We start from the raw sequence: 25,190 nt of genomic DNA, 5'->3' as shown, positions 1-25,190 counted from the left end.
CCAGAACCACAGGAAGGCTGGCTGAGTGGAAGTTCTACAACTAGGAGGAACCGAGAATCAGAGGAGGCGCAGTGCTGAAGTAAAATACTAAGGTGCGGAGTGCGTGCAACGCGGGCTGGTGGCTGAGGGCACGGTTGGTTGTCTGTTTCAATCCGGAGGGAGCCTCAGACTCTGAGCTCCAGATCTGGGCGAGTCTCTAGGGACCCAGACTCAAACGGGAGAAGCGGGACTGTTTGGCTTCGGTCCCTCCGAGGTTTGCAGCTGTTGCTGGGACAGAGAGGCAGAGCCCCTGGGGACGGACTGAGAGCAGCCATAACTGCTCCCTCCTCCGCCCTGTTGATCCCGTGGGACCCGCCCCACCCAAGCCCTGCACAGAGCCATTTTCCGGATAGCCTCAGGCAAAGGCTAGATTAGCACCTCCCTAGAGGACAGAAGTTCTCCCACTGCAAACACAGCTGATTCGCACAGCCAGTTGGCCTGGAGGTCAAGTAGTAATTACCTACAACAATCAAGGCTTGACTACAACAAGACTGCTCACAGAGACCACAAGGGGGTGCACCAAGAGTGTCTACCTCAGGTAATTGGGACACTTAACACGGAAAGCCACTCTATCGACACAGCGAAGCATAAAAAAATGCCAAGACAAAGAAACAGGCCACAAAGGACAGAACCGGAGGAAAGCAGGCTACTGGATATAGAATTCAAAACCACACTTTTGAGGTCTCTCAAGAGGCTTCTAGAGTCCGTCAATAAACTTGATGAGATATACAGGAAATCTAATGAGACCCTCGATGGTGTGATAAAGGACCAACTAGAAAGTAAGCATACACTGACTGAAATAAAGAAAATTATACAGACCCCCAACAGCAGACCAGAGGAGCGCAAGAATCAAGTCAAAGATTTGAAATGCGAGGAAGCAAAAAACACCCAACCGGAAAAGCAAAATGAAAAAAGAATCCGAAAGTGTGAAGATAGTGTAAGGAGCCTCTGGGACAGCTACAAGCGTACCAACATCAGAATTATAGGGGTGCCAGAAGATGAGAGAGAGCAAGATATTGAAAACCTATTTGAAGAAATAATGGCAGAAAACTTCCCCTACTTGGTGAAAGAAATAGATTTACAAGTCCAGGAAGCGCAGAAAAACCCAAACAAAAGGAATCCGAAGAGGACCACACCAAGACCCATCATAATTAAAATGCCAAGAGCAAAAGACAAAGAGAGAATCTTAAAAGCAGCAAGAGAAAGAAACTCAATTACCTACAAGGGAATACCCATATGACTGTCAGCTGATTTCTCAACAGAAACTTTGCAGGCCAGAAGGGAGTGGCAAGAAATATTCAATGTGATGAATAGCAAGAACCTACAACCAAGATTACTTTATCCAGCAAAGCTATCATTCAGAATTGAAGGTCAGATAAAGAGCTTCACAGATAAGGAAAAGCTAAAGGAGTTCATCACCACCAAACCAGTATTATATGAAATGCTGAAAGGTATCCTTTAAGAAGAGGAAGAAGAAGAAAAAGGTAAAGATACAAATTATGAACAACAAATATGCATCTATCAACAAGTGAATCTAAGAATCAAGTGAATAAATAATCTGATGAACAGAATGAACTGGTGATTATAATAGAATCAGGGACATAGGGAATGGACTGACTATGCTTGGGGGGGAAAGGGGTGTGGGAGATGCGGGAAGAGACTGGACAAAAATCATGCACCTATGGATGAGGACAGTGGGTGGGGAGTGAGGGCGGAGAGTGGGGTGGGAACTGGGAAGAGGGGAGTTATGGGGGGAAAAAAGAGGAACAAATGTAATAATCTGAACAATAAAGATTTAATTATAAATAAATAAATAAATAAATAAATAAATAAGAAAATATTAAATTCACACTACATATGTTTTACCCTATATATAAAATAGTGAAAACTATTCAGTGGATTTTTGATAAAATTTTTAGTTCACGTTCTGAAAACTATTGAAAACCCTACAAGAAGATTGGAGAAAATCACCAGGCATATACAATTTTGATCAACTGCTTAGTCAATGCCTCTTCCCAATTCATTCTTTGTTAGACAACGGAAGAAGTGGGATTCACCCACACTGGAAGTATAGATATTTGGACAAATGAGGTGGGTACTTTTTTAAGTTAAAAGATAACAGTATGCATGACTCTCCAAAGATAAACTACCAGAATAACACTGAGTCCATACTCTACAATCATTTGAGTAGTCAGAAATTTCAAACTATTATCAACAAGACTCACTAAAACTTGTGAGAACCAACACCAAGAAAAAACCAGCAAAAATAAAATGTAAAAACAATCTTAATCAAGGAAATAATCATTTGAGATAACAGAAGTTTTAGGATAACTATGTTTAATACCTTTAGAGAGATTTTGGAATAGTTTGTAGAACTGTAAAATAAATGCCTAGAGCGTTTTTAATAAAAAGCCAGATAATGGAAATTTGTTTTGTATCACAAATTTTAATTTTTATGGTGATTAATAAAAAGTTTGACTAATCTTCCAAACTGTTCCAGTTAGGAAAATCTGATTTTGATATTCTCTATAATTCATTTAATGTCTTTTTTAATGTATCTGCTCTGAATGAATATTAGAATTAGAAAAAAATTTAATATGCTTCTACTCATTTGAGTTTTATCATTTGTTTTAAATCTACACTGAATATCAATTAAAATACCTAGAAAACTTAACATGCTTTTAGCTCTATGTTGTTACAGAAGTGTTTGAATAAACTTCCCCATTAATATATAAGGATAAGAATTACAATTCCCTCAGAAATATTAATTAACTTGAAACTAGAATAGGCAAGACAGTTCATTAGAAAATAAATTTATTGCTTTAATTAGTTATGTTTATTTATTTAATCATATTTGGAACATTATTTTATATTCAATTTTATGATGTAATGAAATCAAAAGGTCTACATTTTCATTCAATCTTTTTTGACAGCTAGTTACTAAAAACCTACCATAGTGCTTGCTCCTGGATTTGGGGCTTAAATGTTCATGTCAGCACTGTGCTTGTTAAACACTGGAACAAGATTTTTAAAAAATGTCAAAAATATTCAAGAGCAATAGGAATAATTTGTCAAAAAACTTCTGAGCAATAAAACATAATACTATTCAGCCCAGCTGGCATGGCTCAGTGGTTGAGCATCGACCTAAGAACCAGGAGGTCAGCATTTGATTCCAGGTCAGGGCACATTCCCAGGTTGTGGGCTAGATCCCCAGTAGGGGGTGTGCTGGAGGCAGCCGATCAATGATTCTCTCTCATCATTGATGTTTCTATCTGTCTCTCTCCCTTCTTCTCTGAAATCAATAAAAATACATTTTAAAAAATAATACTATTTAGTGTTTAATTTGTATTATAAAATTCAGAGTTTAACAAAATCTATGTAAGTATTAAGAACCACCTGTCATACTACTAGAGTATATATTATCTTGGGCAAGTAGTCAAGACTCAATATAATTCAATTTTCTCAAACTTAAAGAAAAAGGTAATACCTTGATTTATTTCATAGGGTTTTAAAGCAAAGCAAATGAATATATCTAGAATACATTTTAACATGAAGATTACAAACAAGTGCATATTATCAGATTAAATAATTTTTACTCTGAACTTTTTTTATAGTAACCTATCAATTATAACATACTCATTTATTCTTTATAAAGTACTGTGTCAACTAAAAGTATAATGGAGCAAGTGAAAATTGGATTACAAAAGTGCTTTCTGGTCCTGTGTGCATACATGTGCACATCCCTTATATTGCCCTAGAGAGGCACAGTTCTCACTATTAAATAAGAGATTTTTCTGCCAAACTCTCACTAATCTACCTTTATTTTATTTGAAGTATGTCCAAATAAACTCATAAAACATAAAACTGTGGGTTTAACTTCCAGGGTGCTGTTAGTCCACTCAAAATGATTAGAAAAAAATGTGAGCAAAGTTTCACTTTGTTTTCTACTTTGTACTACATCTAGGTATATGCTAATATGTTAAAAATTTTAATATAGAGCTGATATATTTTAATCACTATGTATATATTTTTATATCTGATGAAAAATGCATAAATGTATAAACATTTCTATTATTTATTTCTACATAGCAAACATGCTTATACAGATAAATGGTAACTACAAGTTGTTATATTCTTTATTCATAGTTTTACTACTGTGTCAAAACCATTTTTCCTAAATAGTATGCTTTTTTTTCTGTATGCATGTCAATAATTTTTTCTCTCAAGTCACATTATTTTTCACTCTTTCTACATATAAATGAACAATGGGTGACCTGCCAAATTAGGAGGCTGTATATTAAAGATACCTTTAGTTCTACAACACAACTCTGCAGTATCAATATTGCTTCACACCACTGTCACTCCCTGGCAGATTGGATGACAAGTGCAAAAGCTGCCATTTTAAATTTGGTATAAAAAAAGAAGAGGAAAAAGCAGACAACTTTATAAATAGTGCATGTATTTGTGTAGCCCAGTTAAAATCTATCATTAGGATGACATGAATGCATCAAGGAAAATTCAGCAAACACCAAGAAACTGCTAAGTGCAGCTGAAAGCTTTATGAATACCAAATTAATACCCACTACAAAGCCACATTTAAAGTCACACTTACTGAGGGCAATGTAAACTTGCTGAATGCTATTGAGAAAGCCAACATTATTCCAAGCTCCAGGCACGAAAGGACAAAACATTAATAACCACCTATTTCTAACTTTAATCCATGCAATTGAAAAGGTCAAAGTGTTAATGTTGATAAAGATCTTGTAGAAAGAGAAGTAGTAGATGAGACCCTAATTATTAATCATCATCAAGAAAAGTCCTGAACAGCAATTAGCACACCACTGTCAAATAAGTATCTCAGAGATCTCTCAAGAGCATAGCACATTTTATTCCAAAACAAAATCAAAGTTTGCATTATTAGAGACACAGGGATAAAGGTTATTTCATACATCTAACACGCAATTATGTTCAGATTTGTAAAAGATGCTTCGCAGACTGAAGATGTCTAGTCATAATTACATTAAATAGTAGATCATATGATTTTTATTGTTGATATGTCCTCTCAGAAATTGCACTCTGCTCAGGGCACACTATTTGCAAAAGCAATCGGGTATTTGATTTGAGTTCATTATTATTGTAATCTTTCAGTGATGAAGTGTCAAGGTTTTTTATTTTAATAAAGAAGAGGCTCAGAATTATTGTATTTTTTTCCTCAAAATAAATCTCTTATTTAGGAAAGGAAAATAAACACTGAAATGTTAAAATAAAAATGTGACTCAGAGATGATAAACTAGTGCTATCCATTGCAGTATGATAATTACTTTGAAGAAGTATATTTAAAATGTTCTGAGAGCTTAAATGTCACTCTGCCATAGGGGATCCAAAAAGGCTTTAGAAGTAATATCAGATGAGTAATTTCAACATGATGAAAAGTCACCAGACAAATCCAAATCAAGGGACATTCTACAAAAGGCTCAAGTAATAACTCTCAGAAGTGGCAAAATTATTGAAAATAAATACTAGGAAACTGACATATATTGAGGGCATTTATTGCATAACTAAGTGCAATGTAGATCCTGTATCTTGGCATAATAAAAGCACATAATTGAAAAGAATGGCAAAATTTGCATAAATTCTGTAGTTTAGCAAAAGCATTGTACTAGTGTTAATGTCTTAAATTTTATAAATACACCACAGTTATGTAAAACTAGAGGCCCGGTGCATGAAATTTGTGCAAGGGGCTTGGCTCTCGCAGCCCCACCTGCCTCAGCCAGCCCTCGCAGCCCAGCTTCGTCCGGAAGGTTGTCCAGAAGGTCGTCCGGATGGTTGTTCTGCTGTTTGGTCTAATTAGCGTATTAGCTCTTTATTATAAAGGATGATACCATCAGGGGGAACTGCATGAAGGGTGTGAGAGATCTTCCCTTCTTATCTTTGTAACTGTTTTTTCCCCCCAGTTTCTTTATATTTTATTTTATTTATTTAAGATAGAAAAGTCCAAAAAACAGTTCACACATTTCTCCCACCCCCATCCCCCGCAACTTACAACCACCAATCTGTTCTGTCTATAAGCTTGATTCTTTTGAGCCACATTTCAGAGAGGAAAAGACTTTACCAGTGCCTTCTGCCAGCTGATAGAAGGGAATTGATTTTTTTGCATTCTAGATCCTCTGACTCACAGAAGAAGAAAAAAACAAAAGTAAGAAACATCTAAGGCAGTGGTTCTCAACCTTGGCTGCACATTATAATCACCTGGGAATCTTTTTAAAATCCTGATTTCTGGGCCTCATCCTCCGGAAATTCTGTTTCTTTGTTACTAATGTTGTGGGCCCCACCCCCATAACAAAGAAACAGAATTTCCGGAGGATGAGGCCCAGAAATCAGGATTTTAAAAAGATTCCCAGGTGATTCTAATGTGCAGCCAAGTTGAGAACCACTGATCTAAGGGAATGTAGCAGCCCAGGAACAGAGACCCTTAAATGACAGAATTTTCTTTTGATCTTTCTTTAAACCAGCGGTTGCCAACCTTTCAGACCTCATGGACCACTAGTTGGCGACTGCTGCTCCAAAAGTTTCCTTAAACCAGCGGTTGCCAACCTTTCGGACCTCACGGACCACCAGTGGTCCGCTGACCACCGGTTGGCAACCGTTGCTTTAAACATTTAAAATGCAATATCCATTTTTGGTTGAAGCCCTTTTAAAATATAGGTCGTGGACTGGATTTGGCCTGCAGGCTCTATTTTGCTGACCTCTGGTCTACAGAGAAAACATTTCTACTTCCCTGGAAATGAACTCTTCTTCTCAGGCAAGTCACTGACTCCTCTGCTTGTTATTTATGAAAGCTTATCATGTTGATGAAAACAAGCAGATCATTCTAATTTCCATTGAGCCAGTGCAGCTGCAAACCAATGAGTAGAATTTCTGCTCAATGCAATTGAACTTGCAGATATTTGCTTTAAAATAAGGAAAACAGTGAGTTTATAAAAACTGATTTTTAAATAATGTAATCTATTTTATCACATGTTGAAATGATGAAATTTTAAAATAATTTTATCAATTAATTTGTACTAATGTAATTTCATGTTTTTCTACAATTGATATTTTCTATAATTAAATTGTATTGGCAAAGTGAAAATAATTCAGACTATTAAAATATAACCATCTTCCCATACCTTATCCCCCAATATAATTGTTGTTTTAGACTTCATATGAATTTTGATAATTATCACTTATAAGTGTTATATTTAATTAAGATAATGCTATGTATGTTGCAACTTAGTTTTAATATGTATAGCTACTTGTACTTTGCCTTGATAAGTATTTCAGGGTGTATAATTACATAGGTGGGTGAGTGATTATTTGAATAACTTCTCTCTCCCTCACTTTACTGTATGATCTATGCATAGTATTAATGACTATATAGTATAATGTTTGCCACATACTAAACACTTTCTTCTTTTTAAGGCTTCATTGCTTTTCTTATATGCAATACAACCTTTCATTAATGTATAGTTGGATTGTATATGTCACCTTTACTGAAATAGATTATTTCAACAGTTTTATCACAAAGATGGTGTAACAAATATCATGACAAAATATAATTGCCTTTTAGAAGTAGACTTCTCAAATGGTAGATAAATTTTATAATAATCCCACGGACAGGCTTTTATTGATGATATTGTTTAGACAACACATCTATGATTTTCAAAATCCCCTAACATACGAGGTAATTCCCATCATAGGCCTCCCTGTCTTCTCTCTGGAGATTTGACCTTGAAGAGGCAGGTGTAACATAAAACCACTGGTTATCATGCTTTGTAACTTGAGGAGATTATACAAATTTGAATAGAAGCACTCAGATAAAAGTGCTGAATGGAAATAAAATATTATTTCAAAATAGACTTCCTCTCATTATGCAGCATTGTTTCTGTAAAAAGAAGCTGGAAATCCAATTACAGAAAGGAATATTTACCAGGTTTCTGGCAGAGGCCTTTGACAGATGGTTCTTTGTGAAAACACCTAGTTTGTTTCAGGACAAAATATTTATTTACCAGAGTTAAATAATGTCACACTGTAACAATGAGATATGAGCCACAGCTATAGATTCTAGATTCAAAGCCAGGTGGTAATTTTGTCTGATTGAAAAGTACAACCAAAATTTCTAAAGCCACTAAGCAAGAAAAGTAATTCAAACTGGTGACTAGACAGATAAGAAACTGACATGTCTCCACCTACTGGATTTTCACAGCAGTCTTATAAGTGGTGTGTGTGTGTGTGTGTGTGTGTGTGTGTGTGTGTGTGTGTGTGTTCAATTTGTCCTAGAAAACTTCTGAAAATCTATCTTTATTTTTGGAATGTACATAACATTGTCTTCTGTATTTGGATATATCAACCAAAAATTGTTACACTGGTAACAATGAGATATGAGCCACAGCTATAGATTCTAGATTCAAAGCCAGGTGGTAATTTTGTCTGTTACTACTATAATGCAAACAAAATAGACATTTAAAGAGTTATGTCACACTTGATTGTATCTTACATCACATTGTCAGAATTGCATCTTATTAAAATTAAAGTGTACATTTTCAAATGAAACTTAAGTAGCAAGTAAAACATTTAAAGAAAATGTATTATTCTGACTGTGAAGTGGAAAAGTGTATGTTTCACTTGGTTTAAACCTAAATGAAAATGTTCAGAAACACTGCAAATACAAGAAGTTATACATAAATAGAACTGCAAGGACACTTTATGTAACAAGTCATTTCTGTTTAATAGAGCTTACTTATCTATAGTCCAGTCTGTTATATTCTGTAATGTAGCATTCATAATTTGGCTGAAGCCATTAACATGCACAGCTCACATTAAAATCTATGCATAAAGATTCAAAAAACTTACTGGACTGTGTGCTTATTATGAATCTAATAGTTATGAACAATAGAATATATTTCAATTTATTCATAACTCAGTGTAAATTTATTAACCTTTCAAATAATACTCCATATATTTGGGATTAATGTTAAAAAATAATATATTCTTTTGTATTTGTTAAATATATTTAGACTAGAGGTCCGGTGCACAAAATCCGTGCACGGGTAGGGTCCCTAGGCCTGGCCGGCGATCAGAGCCGATCTGTGGGGCAACTGACAGGGCGATCAGGGGCCCCCCGCTGGTACCTGCCTTGGCTGGCCTGGGGCCTGTGAGCTGGGAGCAGCTCCTGCATTGAGTGTCTGCCCCCTGGTGATCAGTGCGCAATGGTCATTCCACCATTTGGTCAATTTGCATAGTAGACTTATATAGGATTCCAATAAAGGATTTTGAAACTAATAAAAACAATACACACTATAACATCATATATTTAATTCTTTTGTTTACATATGATAAGGTTATCTTGTAGTAGGATGAATCTGGTGTTTCTGATGTGGGCATTTATTTTAAACTAACTGGTGCATGAAATTCGTGCACTGGGGCGGGAGGTCCCTCAGCCCAGCCTGCCCACTATCACATAGGGGATGTCCTACTGATGGCTTAGGCCCACTCCCCTTGGGGGACCGAGCCTAAACCGCAGTCTGGCCTCCCTCTGTGGGCTGATCAGGGGAAGGCACCACCCCCATCACCCTGCTGCTGCTGCCACTGCTGGGCCCCAAGGTGTTTTCATCAACATGGATTCCAGTCCCTTCACCATGAAAAAATGACAACTTTCTTCAGGCATTTTCAAGACGTCTCTTTCATAGGATATGACACTTCTTTCTTTCTTTTTTTTTATCCTCACCTGAGGATATTTTTCCATTGATTTTTAGAGAGTGTGGAAGAGAGAGGGAAAGACAGAGAGAAACATCAATGTGAGAGGGACACTTTGATTGGTTGCCTCCTACATGAGCCCTGACCTGGGCCCGGGCCAGGGCGGAGCCTGCAACCTAGGTACATGCCCTTGATCAGAATCCAACCCGGACCCTGCGGTCCGCAGGCCAAAGATCTATCCACTGAGCCAAACCGGCTAGGGCAAAATATGACATTTCTTAGTCCCTCCAGCAGCAGACCTTCGTTTTTTAACTCCAGGAGGGAAGTGGAAAAACCCTAGATCACCTTCTTGGATTCTTATTACTGAAGTTATCAAGAACGCTGTGTGGTGTACAGGGAGCTTAGCCAATAAGCTGTAAGAAAAGGTGTTTCCTCTGCAGCTCACGGGCAGAGGCAGGCCTGTTGGGGCGCTGTCTCCTGGCTGCAGCAGCCTGGGCACGCCACCCTACCTCTCACCTCCTGCTCCCTCTGTGGGCCTGCTCCGCCCTGCTCTCTGCGAATCTGATCATGGCTGTGGTGACTGGCAGGCCCTGCTTCCTGTTCTCTGCAGGCCCTGCTCTGCCCTGCTCTCTGTGCACCTCCTCGTTGCCTGCACCATCTATGGATTGCCTCACTGCACAGCAGTCCCTTCCCCCCATCTGCGTGCACAGCCTATAAAGAGGTAATATGCAAATTTGTCTGATCATAACTGTTACGGCGTCCTGGAAAAATTTGCATATTACCTCTTTACATATATAGATTATTGATGCTATTGATGTATAAAATCTGAACTTTAGGACAGAGATGTCTAATTTTATAAGAAGTTCTTGACTTATTCTTAAAACCAGATTATGTTATAATTATTATTAACTAGAGGCCCAGGGCACAAATTCGTGCACCATTGGGGTCCCTCAGCATGACCTGTGGGATCGGGTCGAAACCGGCTCTATGACATCCCCTGAGGGGTCCCAGATTGCGAGAGGGTGCATGCCAGGCCGAGGGACCCCACCGGTGCACAATCAGGGCCAGGAAGGGACACGAGAGGTTGGACAGCCAGGGAGGGACCACAGGAGGGCTCCAGGGTGTGTCCGGCCCATCTCACTCAGTCCCGATCAGCCAGACCCCAGCAACAAGGTAACCTACTGGTCAGAGCGTCTGCCCCCTGGTGGTCAGTGCACATCATAGCATGCGGTTGAGAAGCCTTAGCATATCATTAGCATAGTACACTTTGATTGGTTGAATGAATGACTGGATGACCGGAAAGTTTCCTTTTTTTATTTTTTATTAAACTTTATTAGGGTAGAAGAGAGTGAGTATAGTGAGAACACTTTTTTTAATCCAGAAAAATAGGTGAGTTCTCTGTAAGTGAAGGATATGGGTTCCTTCTCACAGAGAGAATCTTGCTTATGACACCATCTTATACATCAAAGTATTGGATGGTTAATGTGACATTTTCTAGGGATCCATGCCTGAAAATTGTGTGCATTCTATCTATAAGCAATCTTCCCAGGGACATCCTGCTGAAATCATTCCATGTAAGTATTCTTTTGATAAAGAATGTTATTAGTCTATTTTAAGAAGTCTACTTATCAACATATTTACAAGTAGATCAGGTTCTGTCACTTTCTGTCTTTCCCCAGGGGTATCCCTCTCTTAATAAGGACAGAAAATGAGCAGGCCAGCTGCTTTCACGCCTTTCTTCTGACCAAAAAATCCCAGTTCTTAGAAGAGCACCTAGAATATAATAAATTTTCATACTATATGTCATCTCAGTGACTGGAAATAATGATTCCACTATTATTTTAATATCTCACTATGTAATTTAACATAATTTATGCATTTTAAAAGACAACAGGGGCCTCTTTACATAATATTGTAATAAACATTCTTGCTTATCTTTCTTGGAGCCTTTATTTATTCTTTCCTTAATATAAATTTACAGAGGTGGAATTCTGGGTCTAAAAACATACAAATAACATATTTTCAGGCAGTTGGCAAAACTACAAATAGAAAGATTATACCACTTTACATCCCTGTCAGTAGTACATAAAATTTTAAATCACAATCTCATGTTTTCTGATGACAGATTTTAAATGTTCCTAATCTTATAAACAAAAATAAAGTGAACTTTAAAATGTATATTTCCTTGATTACTAGTAAATAAAATATATTGCGTATGATTATATTATTTATTTTTATAAATTGACTGTTGGTATATTTTATTTATTTCTATATATTTCTTTATATTTTTCTGCAATTTTTCCTTTCTATATTTATACACTAGTATATGGTTTAACTAGTTGTGTAGTGTGCTTGTATACATGTATACACATATGTGAATGTGCATTTTTCTCTCTCTGCACAAACACACATACCCCCCCACACACATACTTCCACCTGCTTAAGAGTTAAACATGCAATTATTTGCAAATGCATTGGTTAATCTCTGATTTTGTTAGTATAATAGACATCATTCTACAAACTTATAAATGTGAATTACACCATAAAATCTGGGTTACTGATATGTATTGTTGTCACAGGGTAGGTCCTATCCTATATAATAAAACCCTAATATACAAATCGACCGAATGATGGAATGAACAGTCACTATGACGCGCACTGGCTACCAGGGGGCAGACGCTCAATGCAGGAGCTGCCCCCTGGTGGTCAGTGCGCTCCCACAGTGGGAGCACAGCTCATCCAGAAGGCAGGCTCACAGGGCTGGCGATTGCAGCAGCAATGGCAGGAGGCTCTCCCACCTCCAAGGCAGTGCTAAGGACCCCTCGGGGATGTCTGGCAGTTGGACATCCCCCAAGGGGTCCCGGACTGCGAGAAGGCACAGGGCGGGCTGAGGGACCCCTCCCCCAGTGCACAAATGTCACACACCAGGCTTCTAGTGTGATCATAATGTCCTAGGTTATAATTCAGCTCTAGATTCTCCATTGAGAATATTTGAATGTTTTATTGTATTCCTGAAAAAGACATTTTCTTCAAACTTTTAGAAATGATATGCCTCTGAAAAACAGAAGTCATAAATCAAAAGTCTTTAGGAAACAGGGAGTTTTCATGTCTAATAATTAAAACTGATATCATAAGGTATGATGCCAACAGTGGCCAACTAAAAAATGCAAGTCCAACTAAAGGCAAATGCATTTGGTGTAATTAATTTTGGTCAAACAAAACCTGTTTACTGGCTGAGTCCAGAATCAGTTCCAATAGTTCTTAACTTTTAGAGAAAATTGTGTATGTGAGTGAAAAACATTATATTATTTCATAGCATAGAATAAGTTCCTCCTAGCTTTAAATCCACAAACACAAACCTACAACACTCCTACACTACACATGAATATATATATATATATATATATATATATATATATATATAGATTTACATGCATATATGTCATATTTTTCCTATCAATTCAAGTCAAGCATATGAATAAGTTTTTGTTTTAGTATTCTATATATGCTAGAAACTTTAAAGTAACAATAACAAAACAGAACAAAAACCTATATGTAGGAAGACAATTTGGACATATGGCTAGTTTTTATCCAACAGAAACAAAATTATGAAATAAATTCTTCTATTTGTTTAATTTCTTCCTTACCAACTATAATGGGGGGGGGGCTTACCAATGAGTAAATATTGGTATTATCTCTCCATTTCTTCCAATGATATCTTTCTCCAAATGTTTGATTTTCCTTGCAACCATCTTATTTAATGTATGTCATCTTTATACTCATACTAGTGGTCCAGTGTATGAATTTGTGCACATTGAAAGGAAATTAATTAGAAGAAATATTTTAATATCGCTATTAGCCTTATCTCTATAATAGAAGTGTCAACCAAATTCATGATTGACAATGACAAATGGGAACACACATTGTGATTAGCACCAGCAAGAGATTTATATGTATCACGCATGTGCGAGTCAACTTAGCCTTGTATAGATATAGAATAAACTTGCTTAATTAGACCTGCTTTCTGATGTAGCTAAACTTTTTCCAGCCCAGTGAAGCACCCCAACTTCTCTTTCAGGTAATTGTCAGCAACACAGAAGTAAATATCAACATGAAGCAGATTATTATTGTAGATCACGCAGGGAGAACAAAGGGTAAAATATTTAACTGCAGCAGTGTTTGACTATATTCTACACAGTGAGAAAACCTGAAGTCATTTTCAAAGTCCACCATTTCTTACTTTTTTTCAGTTGGGTCAAGTTTCTAAATTTTCTAAATCTCCATTTTCCAGCTAATAAAAAGGAAATAGGATTCCATTGAGTCTCCTATCTATCTACTCCAGAACTTCTGTGAGGATCAAATGAGATGAGGTACGGGAAAACACTTCACAGACATTTGGTTAAAGTGTGAAATGTTTCCACCTGGCTATAAAGCAAGTCTTCTGCTAATTAACATTGGATACTAAAGTTGTAGAAGGATTAGAGTTCCTTGTATTTCTCCTTTAAAAGCTCATAACAATATTTTGTTTTTAATGGCCTGAGAATGATTCAACTTACTGATGTATAATGCATTGTAAAAAATGATAATTCCATTTATCTTTGGCTTTAATAATAATTATTGGGAGAAAGAGAATGTCCATGTTTTTTATATGGCATTTCTCTTTTAAATATGATATCAAATAAAGTATAATAAAATGGAAATATGCCTAAGCACAGGAGTAAACAAAGCAATATCCTGTAATCAAACTAAATGAATAAGATAATAATCATAAAAATATTGGATTCAATAATACTTAGATTACATAATTAAATGCATCAATTCGGTGAAAGTTTATTAAGAAACATTCTGGCTTGTTTAGTGACACTCATCCATTTCTTTATTAATTTTCTTACTTTTTACATGGTTAAACTTTTAATATGTTATAAAAGCAGAACTTTCGAATTATGCAAAGATTCATTGCTCCCTAAAATGTTATGTATTTAAAATAAAAATGTTGGTATTTCTGGGTCCAAAAATTTCTGTAAAACAAAGAATTTGAAAGGCACTCTCAGATCTGGCCAAAATAATGAAACAGATCCAGCAAGGTGAAGATCTGATGTTATTTTGACAGACACAGGAAATAAGGGCTGCGTCTGCCCACCTCAGTCCTTGTTGTCAATGCTTCACTTGCACTGTCTTTCAGCCATTTCAAGCTTGGGAAGAATGAGGAATATAGTTAACATTAAGTGACAAGGTCACCACTAATGATGTCCTGGAGGGCAGACCGTCTAGTTCTAAATTCTGAATTGGCCATGTGGAAAGAAATGAGCATAAAACATGAAAAATCATTGCATGTAAATTCAGTGATAATAATACACAACTTCTATGCTTTACAAAGCACATGTTAATACAGAGTTTATTGTGATAATCACAATAAAACCATAAGGAAAGACAATGTTTTCATCCACATTTAAGAACAATAAAATTCATGTTCAGAATCAAAAGGCATCTTTAAAGTCAGAAATTGATAATAAAAAGTATGCTTTCCTAAGCAAGACAAAGAGGAAGAGAAAGTCCAAAGTGTTAATTGTTAATTTGAGTTATAAAGTGACAGTCAATGCAAAATGTCAAAGTAACTCAATACATATAAAATATTAGTAGTCCTGGTTGCAGAAGGGAATAGGAAGGAAAAAATAAAGCAAAAGGCTCCAAAAATAGTAAATCTGACAATAGATGCCTTTACAGCTCTGTCCAAATGTGTGATTCAGTAAGCTCTTGAATCTATAGTTTGTTGAAGCCTATAATACAATTAAAATTATATAAATTTGAACTTAAATCACAACTTTCATTTTCTTCAGGTCTACTAGCTGCTCATAACTATTAGCTATCTTTGTTGCCCCTGTTGAAAAAAAAATATTGCTTTTTCATTACATGATTACTTATCTACTTTATGAGCTGTTGAATACCTATTATCTCAATTCATTTTTGAAATTATTTAATATTTTACTTCTTTACACATAGATACTAACATAAACTTAAAACCTATGTTCTGATGATTCTTAATCATTGAAATTGTTATCTCTTATTAGAAGTTGTCCCACTCCCACCATTTCTACAATCGGTTTAACATAATTTTTGAGACAGGTAAACCCCCAGAAATAGTTAAGCCTACTTACTTTACTTTACAGATGAGATGCGGTTAAAAAAAAATCCTCATTCTAAACCAAACCCTAAGAGTTTAAAAGAAAGAGAGCTCACATCCAACCTCTGTTGTTTACCATTATGTACAGATTAGCACTGAAAGGTGGATAGCTAATTTAACAGTTCAGGTCAGATTTCTTTTTCTTGTTTTTCTTAAACAAGTACCTAACCCTTTAGCTTATATCAAGTTTAAAAATATGCTAAACGAAGGATACAATATATTATTTAAAAATTCTAGGGTAATTATGTAATTTAGAAATGAAAGCACCGCCCTTTCTTGAACATTAGGCTAAGTAAGTATGTGAATAGAGGGCACTCCACTCCAATTTACTGGGCAGTAATAGAATTCTAAATAAAACATATAATTATGAATTTATTCACTAACAGAATATGTAATAACATATCTCTATGTTTTAAAATAATCATGGCTATATGTGATCTATAATATCAAAATATGTATTTTATATCAAGATGGAAAAATAAAACTCATTTATTTATTTTTTAGTTTTAAAGACTATTTTAAAAAGAAACATTTTAAGTTCAGAGTAAAATATGAAGAAGGTACAGACATTTTCCATATAACCTCTGACCTCACATAAATATAGCTTCCCCCATTATCAACATCCCCCATCAGAGTGATCCATTTGCTATAAATTATGAATCTACATAGGCATCATAATCACTCAGAGTTCATAGTGTAATTCATAGATGGAGTTGTACATTCTATAGGTTTGGACAATTATATAATGACATGTATCAATCATTATACTATCATACTGAGTATTTTTACACACTACACATTCTCTGTGTTCCACCTAATCATCTCTTCTGCCCCTTCCCAAAGCCCTAGCAACCACTGATCTTTTTACTGTCCAGAGTTATGGCTTTCCTAGAATATAATACAGTTGTAATCATACAGTATGTAACCTTTCAGACCGATTTCTTTCTGTCAGTAATATGCATTTAAGGTTCCTCCCTATCTTTTCATGGATTGATAGTTCATTTCTTTTTATTGCTCACGGATATTATTTTGTAGTCTGTTGATGTGATGAATTATATTAATTGATTTTCAAATGTTGGACCACCTTTGCATACTTGGAATAGCTACCACTTGGTCATAGTGTATAATTATTTTTATACATAGTTGGGTTTGAATTGGTAATACTTTCTTGCAGATTTTTGAATTTATGTTCATGAAAGATATTGTTCTATAGTTTTCATTTATGTAATGTCTTTTCTGGATTAGGTATTAGGATAATGCGGGCCTTATAAAAAGGTCTACTGTCAAAAATTATTTTAAGGTTTTTATGTCTAAATAAGTCTTTATTTTTTTCCTTACAGGATAAATAATTTCACAGGTTACAGAATTCTAGGTCGGTTATAGTTTTTCTCTAAACACTTTAATATATCACTCCACCCTGTTCTTGCCTATATCATCTCTAAGAAGTTGGATTTAATGCCTATCTTTGCTCCTCTATAGCTAAGATTATATATATATATATATATATATATATATATATATATATATATATAGAGAGAGAGAGAGAGAGAGAGAGAGAGAGAGAGAGAGACATCAAAAGGTTGCTTTTCATGCATGTCCCAAACCACAGCCCAGGTACCCAGGTATATGCCCTGACTGGGAATGGATCTGGCAACTTTTCAGTACACAGGACAATGCTCAACCAACTAAGCCACTCTGGCCAGGCCATAGACAATATTTTTTTTTATATTGTGGATTCTTTCAGAATCACTTTTTCTTTACCTTTGATTTTCTGTAGTTTAAAAATGATATGTCTAGTCATAGTGCCTTAGAACTTTATTATGCTTGGCATTCTCTGAGCTTCCTGTATCTGTGGTTTATTGTTTGACATTAATTGGGTGGAAAATCTCAGTCATTATTTTTTGAAACATTTCTTCTGTTCCTTTCTCTTTTTCTATGTGTTATTCCCATTAGACATATGTTATATTTTTAATAGTTGTCCCATCGATCTACGATATTATTTGTATGTTCTCAGTCTTTGTTCTCTTAACTTTTCAGTTCTCTGCATCTTTAATGACATAACCTCAAACTCAGAGACTCTTTCCTAAACAGTATCCAGTCTATTAGTAATTCTATTGTGATGGGTGATTTTATTTGTTAACTCCCTAGTCTAAGGGATACCCAAATGCTGGTGACACTTTTTGAGGGGGTGAGGGGTGTCTTTGAGAATGTTTCTGGGAGTGATTAGCATTTGAATCTGTTGACTGAGTAAAGAAGGTTTTGCCCTCACAAACTGGGGCTGCTTCATAGGATCTGTTACAGGCCAAAGTAGAACAACAACAAAAGTAAAGAAAGGGTGGATTCTTGCTCTCTTTAATTTAGTAAGTTCATTTTTTCCTTCCCTTGGACATCAGAGCTCCTGCTTCTTGGGCCTTAACACTCCAGAACTTAAACTAATGGTCCTCCTGCTCTCAGGACTTTGGCTTTAAATTGAATTATATGGCTGACTTTCCTCTTTTTCTAGCTTGCAAAATGCTTGTGTAATTTCTTGGCCTCCATAACCATATGAGCTAATTTCTATAATAAATCTCATTTCTATCTATCTATCTATCTATCTATCTATCTATCTATCTATCTATCATCTATCTGTCTATCTATCATCTATCTATCATCTATCTACTAGTATCTATCTATCATCATCTATCATTATCTATCATCTATCTATCTATCTATCTATCTATCATCTATCTGTCTATATATCATCTATCTATCTACTAGTATCTATCTATCATCTATCTATCATCATCTATCATCATCTATCATCTATTTATCTATCTCCTATTGGTTTTGCTTCTCTAGAGAACCTGAGTAATGCACCCATCAAAGGCATTCTTTATTTCTGTTACAGGGATTTTGGCCTTTAGTATTTCTGCATGGTTCTTTCTTAGGATTTCCAACTCTGTTTACATTGCCCACCTGTTCTTGCATGCTCTCTACTTTATCCAATAGATCCCTGAGCATATTAATCATAGTTGTTTTAAAATTTCAGTCTGATAATTTTAGTATTCCTTCCCTATCTGCTTCTGATGCTTGGTCTGTCTTCAAATTGTGTTTCTGCATTTTATTAAGCCTTGTAATATTATCTTGATAGCCAGGCATGATATACTGAGTAAAAGAAGCTGCTGTGAATAACCTTTCATTAATGTGGTGGTAAAGTATGGGGGAGGGGCGTGTTCTCTAGTCCTGTGATGCAGTATCAGTCTTTAGTGAACTTATGTCCCTGGACTGAGAACTTTGCCAGGTTATTCTCCCTGCTTGGGTAGGACAGGGTGTTTAGAGAGGCCTGGAGGCGTGTATTTCCTTTGTCCACCTTGGAAGGCTGGAGCTGACTACAGTTGGTCAGTTATGCTCGTGTAGGACTGCAGCAGGTGAGGCTCTGGTTAACTGGTCTTCTCTGAGGGTCGGTCTTGTTCAGAAGAACAGAGTGCTCTGGTATATTTCAAATGTTTCTTTTCCCCCTCGCCTTGCAAGCAGCAGAGGCGATTTTTCTCCAACTTTTACTGTGTGAACCTGGTTTAGCTCCTGGAGGTAAATCTTACAAATGGTGAGGCTCCTCTATGTGTGGGTTCTCCTGGAGGTTTTTAACTCTGAGTTGTCCACACCGAACAGAAATTCATCAGGAACAGCTCTGGTTTCCCTGCTCTGACACTTGTTCCCCTGGCAGCTTACGCTCTTGAGAACTTGTCCTGTTCAGTTGTACCTCCCTTTACTGACCTAATTCTCCAGTCTTGGATGGAATGGTTTCTCATGTGTCTTCCCCTCATTGTGTATCTAAGAAATGTTGACTTTTCAGTCTATTCAGACTTTTACTGTTGTTAGGAGGAAGTGGTGCCTTCTGAGCTCCTTCCAGGCTGACCCAGAGCCCAGAACTGATCTATTTTTTTTATAACACAACTAACTGCACTCGATCTGTTTCTATAACCTGATTAGAGTCCTTTGTGTCCCCTCTTAGGCCACTGTTCATGTTGATACTTGAATGAACTTCTGTGTCTATTTACACCCATTTTTTAAACTTTTTTCCTGATGTTTGATAATCTAGATGTTGCAGTTTATGAATTCTGTCTTGTTAACTGTAATTATCTGAAAATGTGTCAAAATAATTGTCTCCTTGCCTAACCACCCTATGGGCATCTATATCTTAGAATCTATTTCTCTCCAAAAGCTTTAGCCTATTTATTACTTATCATGTCTCACTCCTTTTCTTTCTTCCTTCATTTGACTTAGAAACTCTGGTGACTGTAAGATCTGGTTATCAGGAAACCTGTCATAAGAAAATGAAAAATGTTGCAATGGAACCATGCAGAAAAAAATGACAATTGCCTGTATTGTCATTCAGCACAGATATTTTATTCAATATATTGTGATAGTAAAAGGAATAAAGTTATAGCACCATATTTCAAGGAATTTGCAATACACTTGTATTGCATACAAGAGAATAAAAACGTGCACATATCACTATCACAGAATGCCAGGTAAATGTGAGCCAACAAGGTACATGGTGTTATTCAATTTAATTCAAGGAATACTGAGTGTATTAACAAGCACTGTGCTGCAGGCTGGAGAGAAAATGATGTTTTCTTAGCAGCTCTCTGTCTAATGAGAGACAGAGGAAAGTAAACAAGCCATTATGATACAATGAGAAAAATGCTATGAGAGAGGAAGGTTATAATAGTTAAAAAGAAAGAGCGCATATCCCACACATTACTGTAAAGCATTTTTTTTTAAATTTAAGATTTTAGAATAGATAAACCTTCTAAAGATCCTCAATAAAAAAGTTGCATCAGATATTAGGCGGAATAGAGGAAATGGTATATAGGTTGACAAGTTCTTTCTCTAAAGCTCGATGCTATTGAGGAGTACAAAGTCAGGTAGAAATATTCTCAAAGACTTTAATCTTTTAAGATAGCCTCAATTTTCTCTAAAATTTCTTTGGTCAGCAAAATCCTATTAATCAAAACACAGGAGTTTACACATTTGCCAGTAACTCCTAGAAATGTGTAACTCCTATAAATGTTATCTAAAATAAATGCAAAATCGTAGAAGCATAAACAATTAAACTCAGAGGGTTTGGCATAGACAACATGGAGAAGGCTCATGCATGTCAATTTAGCCCCTCAGAATATATTCTTTACTTCAAATTATACTAAACATGGCTCTAATTATTAATTATTACTATAATTTATTGAATATTTTATGCTTTATAATCTCAATCCTATCAATACATTCTGGAGTAATTCTAGTTCCAATTTATTAAAAAAAGGAAGAGATTGGAGAAGATAAAAACTAGAAACCTGGCCAAGTCACATCTGATCTATGTCTTCTAATAATTTGGCAATTTTTCCATAACATTTCAACTCCTGGTAAAATCTTTGTTCCAAAATTTGTGATTTTACTTTATTTTCTAGCTTTTTTTGGCCTTAAAATCTGTAAGCTTTCTGCAAAAAAAATTATCTTTTTTTCTCATTTTAACACTAAACTTTTCAAAATATTAGTTGTAGTAGGAAATTAAATAAATAAAACCTAAAATAAATAAATGTAATAAAGTACTTAGTGCCCCCCCAACGGCCTTTGCATTAATTTCATGTACAGTTTATTTTTAACAGAACTGTGTGCCCATTAGTTTAAAAACCACCATCCATTATGCACATGTTCTCAAATTTGTACCATTAAAATAACTCATTTGATTCTTTAAATATTCTTTTAAGAGAGATATCTAAAACAAAACACAGTTAAACTAATTCATGTTATTTTAAAACTGTATTACATGACACTAAGTATGTTTGTTTTCACATTGTCACATTGGTAAACATTTATATTCTCTAACTTAAGCATGCATTTTCAATGTGAGTGATACACCTTCTAAAGGGACAAAAATTATACCTTAGGGGATAAAATATCTCTCTATATAAAAGCCTAAGCGACCATTAAGACTGGACGACCAGACAGCCGGATGATCAGCAGCTATGACTCGTACTGACCACCAGGGGACAGACGCTCAACGCAGGAACTGCCCCCCAGTGGTCAGTGCACTCCCACAGCCAACCTTCTGCAGCAGGCCAACCTCTTGTGCCCCCCCCCCCCGCCTGCCGGGTGTTCAGTGTGCACCCACAGCCAACTTCCCCTGGCCGCTGACCTCCCACGGTCCCTCCCCACGGCCAGCCCCAATTGGGACTGAGCGAGATGGCCCCAATTGGCCAGGAGGGACCCCACCCATGCATGAATTCATGCACCAGGCCTCTAGTGTTAAATATTATAAGATGCATGGTCCTGCAAAGACTCACAGTACATCAACAGATAGACAGTATATTTTGGTATTAAATGTTATGGTGGTGGGCAAGTAAGGAAAATAAAATGTTTAAAAGCCTAGTAGAGAATAGGGACAACAATGAAAAATGTTTGAAATATACAGTTCTCAAGATTAGATCTCAGTGGATCTCAGAATCTTCTATTCTGAGAGAGAGAGAGAGAGAGAGAGAGAGAGAGAGAGAGAGAGAGAGAGAGAAAAGAAAACTTAAGTTGTAGAAGTTTTTGAAGTGGAAAAAGGCAGAGAGAGAGAGAGAGAGAAAAGAAAAGAAAACTTAAGTTGTAGAAGTTTTTGAAGTGGAAAAAGGCAGGTTTAATATATAGGTCCAATGTCCACTTTTCCACAATTCCAAAATCTCAAAATTCTGCTTGGAAATCCAAAAAAGAATTTAATAAATTGGCATCTGAAGAAATACTAATCTAGATATCCCTGAAATCTCATTTATTACCTTCCTTTGGGTTTAGCAATAAGCCATTTCAGCAGATCTGCATTAATGGAACAGCAAACTAATAGCATCCGATTCCAGTTCCAGAGCCTCCTCTCCTCCTTCCTGGAGAGGCCACTTCCCTTATGCTCACCAAACTGCTCCCTGCACACCTTCATTATGCCATCCCTTAAGTAGGTGAACATTTCAGGGTGGGTTTTCTTCTAGAGTTAGTTCCACAGTGTGCCCAGCCCAGTTACATCCTGACTAAGAACAAACCTGACCTGAATTTATGTGAGGCTATTTATTGTCTTTACTTATTCCTCAATGTAAACATTCATTCATGTGACACCAGGAATATTAATGTGTTTGCTTGCAGATTGCTGCCCCAACCTCATTCAAGTGTTATTAAATATACAGAATATTTACTATGTTACCTCCCTAAAATTTAAAGAAAAATCTATATATCAAAAATTATCTGGCCCTACAGGTTTTGGATAAGATTACAAACATGCAGGAAATGCAAAGTTTTGCCAAGGGACTCGAGAGCATGTAACAAGGTGTGAGGTGCAGAATAGGAAAAATAGAAAATTATGTACCATTGTGTTTGTGGTTAAGAGGAGGTTAAGTGTGATAACTACACATGTGTGGGACGAACCTGAGAGATGATTTCCTTGATGTTATGATCCTTTATTGTGTGTCCTTCCAATTAATAGTGTCTGCAACTTTTGCTTCAGATTTCCTCTGAAGACAAGGTAGGTTGTCCCTTTCCTTTCACCAGCATTATTCAACAAATAACTACCTGGTATTTTGGGTATTTAAATCTTCTGGTTTGCTTACCTATCTTACCTATTGAAGGCGGGTTTTAACAATTTCCCCATGGGGTGAAACCTCAGTTGCCACAGTATTGCTGGCTTAACTCTATGTGCTGCCCTCACTTTCTCTTTTTACTTCTGCACTCCTCTACTTGTGCTTACTGCCCCTTCCAAATAAACTATTTGCACTTGTTGTCTTCTCTCTGGGTCTGATCCTGGGAGAATACAAACTAAATAAAGACTTCCAAATTTCACACTCTTAACCAAGGTTTGGGAATCCTTTCATTAAATCCTATATTGATGCCAGTGCTTCTGCTTACTTATATATCTCTAATGCAGTCCCAGTCCCTATCGGGCTTTATAACAATTTGCTTTTACATTCATTATTATGATTTTCTATTGGCCAATATTCTGCAACATCAGTTTAAACCAATACTGTTCCCTTCAAGGTTCTTGATTGTTTGAACCTGTTGTCTAGTTCCATAATCTACTGAAAGTTATGATATCCTGACTAGAGTAGATTTTCACTGTGCCTCTCCATCAGACCTAAATGCTCCTCTGTGTCATAACAGTTCTTAGTTTCAACGACCTACATGCAAGCCCCAACAGTGATCAGTATGCTCTACTCCACTGTAATTAAGTGGGCTGTGTCCAGCCATTTTCTGAGATAATAAGATCTTATGAATCATGATAATTATCATCATCATCATCATAAAATAATTATGGAAGACTTCCTAAGTGCAATGAACTATGATAAATGCTGTACTATTGTGTCTCATCTCTACAGGCTAGCTCTGTTTATGATCACAGACTGAGAATAGTGGACTAACACACTCAAGAACATACAACTAGGAAAAGATTGAGTGGCGATTTATCCCCAGGATATCTGACTGCAGAATCTATGCTTTTAACCACTATTCCATATATCTTTCTAAATTCTTCCAAACTAAAGAATTCTTATCCTTTGGTGGGGAAAGGCTTAGTCCAGTGTAAATAATTAGGCTCCTGTTGTTCATGACCTCAGTACCCTAAAAAACTCCTTTTATTCAGGCTGTACCAAGATTCCTCTCACTAGTGGCTTATAAATTTGACTTTTTCTTACCTTTACTTGCTGTCTTTCATAAATCAAAAGCCATAACTGAGCAAGAGATATAACTGGTACTTCAGCTTCAACTTCCAAACATTTGTATTATATGCTTTCTTTTCTTTAAATATATCTTTATAGATTTCATAGAGGAAGGGAGAGAAATACAGATAGATAGAAACATCAATGATGAGAAAGAATCATTGATCAGCTGCCTCCTGCATGCCCCTTCCTAGGGATTGAGCCCGCAACCCCCGGCATGTAACTTTGACCAGCATAGAACCCTGGACCTTTCAGTCCACAGGCTGACATTCTATTAATTGAGCCAAACTAGCTAGGGCTGTATTATATGATTTTTAATGAAAAATACTACGGTTAAAAGCAGTTAGTCTTAAGCCATTCTTAAAAATAACTAGATGAATATGTCATTAAAATCAGTGCTTATTTCATACCTCAAGACATTGTTGTACGACAAATGCTTTTTAATAGTTTAATCATTACATATGCTTATGTGACTAATATCCATTTATTATTTAAATCCTCAAATGGAGATTTCTTTCCAAATAATC

The sequence above is a fragment of the Myotis lucifugus genome, unplaced genomic scaffold, assembly GCF_000147115.1.
Source record: "Myotis lucifugus unplaced genomic scaffold, Myoluc2.0 scaffold_135, whole genome shotgun sequence".
Taxonomy (NCBI): Eukaryota; Metazoa; Chordata; class Mammalia; order Chiroptera; family Vespertilionidae; genus Myotis; species Myotis lucifugus.
The sequence above is the reverse complement of the archived record's forward strand: the minus strand, read 5'-3'. Positions refer to the sequence as shown.